Here is a 4,560-nt window from a genome sequence, read left to right on the forward strand (position 1 = left end):
TTGCCGGCCACACGACCAGCCGACGATGGCTTACTGAGCTTATCCTTGTTTTTCATTATGTTCAACGCCCTATTTAGAGTGCTGTCCCAAGCTGGGGAGCTCTGAGACGACCCCGCGCTACTGCTTTCAGTCTCATGCGGAAGGAATGTGAACCATTTAGAGATTTGGCTTCATTAATTAGAATGCAACCATATGGAGCTAATTACGCGGGGGTGTATTCCTTACCAGAACACGCTCAAGCGCCTTGGTCTTCGGATCCGTGGTAAGATCCTTTGTTACCGGGTCCTCCTTGTACTGGGCCCTGACATAGTTCCTGGTCTGCTTCTCACGGTATTTCTCGAAGCGGGGCGGTAGGCCTTGCTCGGCACGCTCCGCGTCCTCCTTGTCCCATATAGGTTCCACCACTCTGTAACCGCCGGGACCGAGTTTGTGGACCCCTAAGTTCAAGTCCCGCATCTCTTTCCTCCACTGACTTGATTCCTCGGATGCGCCGCTCTCGCACTTGATCTTGAACTCCTTGTAGTCATCTTCGCTGATCGAAGGATTTTTCGCCTTGATCTTCTCATAACTATCACCTTTGTTAATCATTCTCTTCACCGTGCTTCTCCAAGTAGATAGGGCCATGCTCATCTTCGTGAGGGCGGCACTGTTCACTTTATTCCCTGAGAGGCGTGTGTTTGCAAAGTCAGCGGGGAACTTGTATCGTTCGTGCAGCTTCGTGAAGAGGAGGTTGCGCAAATTCCCTCGGTCCTTATGCCTTAGGTTCTCGGTGTTGATCGAGACGGTGCTCCGAAGAATGCACCCGAGCTGAACCGAGTACCCCTTGACTAATTCTTTGGGCGTCGTTGGATCCCCGTCGCAGTTCACTTCAGTAAATTCCTCCTTGATGGTGCCGAGCACGTTCGGGCGCCGGTCCTTCCGTTGCCTCTTCGGTTGACTGCCATCTGTGCATGCGCCGCCATCATCAGTGGTGGCATCCTCGGCGGCACCATCAGTGGTGTCATCCCCGACACCACTAGGGGTTGTGTAGTCAGGATCAGTGTCTTCCGCGGCTTCCTCATAGCGGTGAGGTTCTTCCTCCATCTCCTGGGACAGCTCCCAAAATGCCTTGCCGCCCGAACCGCCGGCCTCATCGTTGTGGGCCATGTTTCGCTCTAAATAGGAAAAAAGTTTGGTCAAAAAGTTGGTTATTGTAAGGGAACAAGATCTCTAAGTTGACCAAATAACCTAATTCTCGAGGAATTTGCTGTTAGTGTGTTGTTGCTAAGGTCCAAGTCCCTTCCTAACCCCCTTCTTCTTGTCTCCTCTCACTATCTCTCTCACACACATGGCAAGCAAGGGTGTCTGAGTGTGTGAAAAAATACTAAACTAATCCAAGGGATGAAAATTGATCATTTAGGTTTTTATCGACACCGAGGCACCCTAAAAGCCAAGGTTTTATCATTTAGGGTTTGACTCTTGGCTAACCAACCTCACCTCCTCCTCCTCCTCCTCTTCTTCTTCGTCGTCTTCCTCTGATTAAATGGATTTCCAGGATGTAGGTGGATTCATGTGTATATATACACCTACACTAACTACTAGCCAGCCAGTGTGTTTAGACTAGATCGGGGGGTATTGTCTTCTGTTGTGTCATTTTCATAGTTTCTTTCTGATCACAGTGGATGAGGAGCTTGATTGGTTACTTTAATGGCGGTCAGGGCCAGGTAGGGGAGGTGGGCAGGCAAGACAGGAGCGAGGTCAACGGCTCGTGGATGGCTCACACGTGGCCGCCCCCAGCTCCAATCGTGAGATTACACAGGCAAATAAACAAAGAGGATCCTACTTAATTAAGTACTAAGATACCCCGGCCCATGCATTAGTCGCAAATACCCCATATGTCCTATTTTTAGCAAAGTCATGCTAAAATTCACGGAAAATTTCAGCATGACCTTTGCTGAAAATAGGACATATGGAGTACCCGAATTTGCTGGAACGGAAGTTAATCGACATTCCGGCAAATTCAAGGGCCTCTCGGGGTACCTGCAAAATCATTATCCCCGCGTAATGAAGTCGCCAATGGGTCATTTCAGAAGATCACAAGTAGCATCACCACAAGTACAGCAGCAGCAACAGTGAATACAGGCATAACAGCAGCAGCAGGTTTAATTAACTACTGTCAACATCACATTGAAATCACATCACATTGCCTACAAACAACGGTTCTTTCCTTTCTTTTCATTTTTGCCAAGTGATAGCAAATGATTAGCCACTTATTAAACGAGATGAAAAAGAAAGAAGCTCCATCTACTCTAAATGAGAGATAACTTGTTGAGCAACCACAACAATCAATAGTAGTAGTTTGTTTGAATTAAAAGAAAGAAGCTCCATCTACTCTAAATTTTTTTATATGAATACTCTCCGCTTCATGTCTTGGCTACTGAAACTTCTTCGCTATGATATTAATAGTAGTAGTTTGTTTGAATCCTTTTTTTAGATAAAAGGCATTTGCCCAGATTTATTCAAAGCTAAAGGTTCAGTACTACAAGATAGCCAAACTTTCAGGGGGGATACCTGGTTACAGTAGTAGTTTAACTGTAACTGCATTTTGGTTTCAGAAGTAAAAATAAAAAGTGCATGTGAAATAGCTTATGTCCAACAAAATTGAGCTTGGATCAGTACACACACACTACTTGTTCCCAGTAGCTATTTGATAATAACACAACAGGAAACATTCTGCCAAGCAAAGGAAGTTGCAAGAAGCAGTCTCAGCTTAAACAAGATAACTCAAGGAACAAGAGTACAAGAGCTTGACAATTTCATGACCATATCTTGCCTTGATTACTGAAAGTTCAGTGTGATAAGCCCACACAAATGCTGGGTAACCAACTTACAGCTGACGCTTCACAAGACACCACAGCTAAGGCTATCATATCAAACATAGGATATGACTAGGTATGAGAACCTACTCGTGTCACTAACTAATTAGCTAACTTTGCTGTTCCCCTACTTTGATAGCATATAAAACGAACACATTCATCTCCTTCTCTTCTCCTTGTGTGATGTACTGTACCATGCCTCTGAGGTAACTTTACTGATGCAGAAACATACAACTTTTAACCCTATTCACTCTGTGGTTAGTACAACACAACATAATTTTTTTAACAGATGAAGATATCTTTATGTGTATAGATGTAAATTAATCACCTAGACATGCCAATCATTCAGTTGACACTAGGTTACATCACTAGATTACAGTGAGAAAAATCTGTAGCTATACACTGCAAAACGCTGAAGAAACAGAGCACAAACACACAGCAGGCCCAAATTTGCGTGTAGTCAAGGTCCTGCAACCAGTTCACTGAAGAAACAAAAATGATCCATGGAAGAACTCACCTCGATGGACGCGGTCGCAGACGAGGTCGTAGACGGCGGCGGAGCAGGATGAGGTCGCAGACGCAGTCGTGGAGCTCCGGTGGACGCGGCTGCATCAATCGTTTGAATTGACATTTAATCAAACACCTCACAGGCAAGAACAGAAGGTGGAGACAGAGAAGAGAGGGGATCGAGCAGAGAGGGAGAGGGCAAGGAGGAAGGAGCAGAGAGGGAGAGGGCAGGGCGTGGTGGCTCACCGGTGACGTCGGAGGAGAGGCCCCGACGAGCACGTCTACATCGGCGAGCACGTCTACTAGGGGCGGGCGAGCACGTCTACAGCGGCGAGTTCGGCTCTGCTTCCGCTTCGGCTCTGCTTCCCCGAGGAAGAAGAGGCGGAGGGGGGTGGAGGGGAGGACCGGGCGGGGTGAGCCGGCACCGGCACGAATCAGCTCTGTCAGGTTCAGAAAGTTGAGATCAAATAGGTGGGGGCCGCACCGGCGAGGGTCGTTGGAAGAAGACTAGGGCTCGAAGGAGTAAGCGAGGGCCTCACCTCGAACGGGACAGAGATGGTGGGGGCGGAAGGGCTCGTCGCCGCCCGTGAAGACTGAAGACTACGGAGCGCGAGGGTCGGAGCGGGGGAGGCGGCGGGGGCGCGGGGGCGGCGGCGCAGTGGGCGGGTCGGGGCAGCTATGGGCGGGTGAGAGAGATGGGGAAGATAGAAAGGACTGGGGATTTTACTGGGGGGAAGGGTTAGCAATGGCGCACCCCCGAGCGGTGCGCCATTAGAATTTTTTTTGATAGCAATGGCGCATCCACACGCGCTGCGCCTTTAGAAATCTTTTTTTTGTATAGTAATGGCGCATCCCAGAGAGGTGCGACATTAGTAATCTTTTTTTTGAATAGCAATGGCGCACCCCAGAGAGGTGCGCCATTAGTAATCTTTTTTTTGTATAGCAATGGTGCTCGGGGGGGGGGGGGGGGGGAGGGAGGGGGAACCGAGCGAGGAGACAGGGGAGGGTGCGGGGGGCATCGACGGCGGTGGAGCGGGGAGGGTGCGGGGGGTCGGCGGCGGCGGTGGAGCGGGAGAGGGTGCGGTGAGTGCTCGGTGGCGGTGGAGCGGGGAATGGTGCGGGGGGTCGGCGGCGGGGGTGGAGCGGGGGAGGGTGGGGGGGGGTGCTCGGCGACGAGGGGGATCTGGCGAGGGGGGAT

The sequence above is a fragment of the Triticum aestivum genome, chromosome 4D (genome assembly GCF_018294505.1).
Source record: "Triticum aestivum cultivar Chinese Spring chromosome 4D, IWGSC CS RefSeq v2.1, whole genome shotgun sequence".
NCBI lineage: Eukaryota > Viridiplantae > Streptophyta > Magnoliopsida > Poales > Poaceae > Triticum > Triticum aestivum.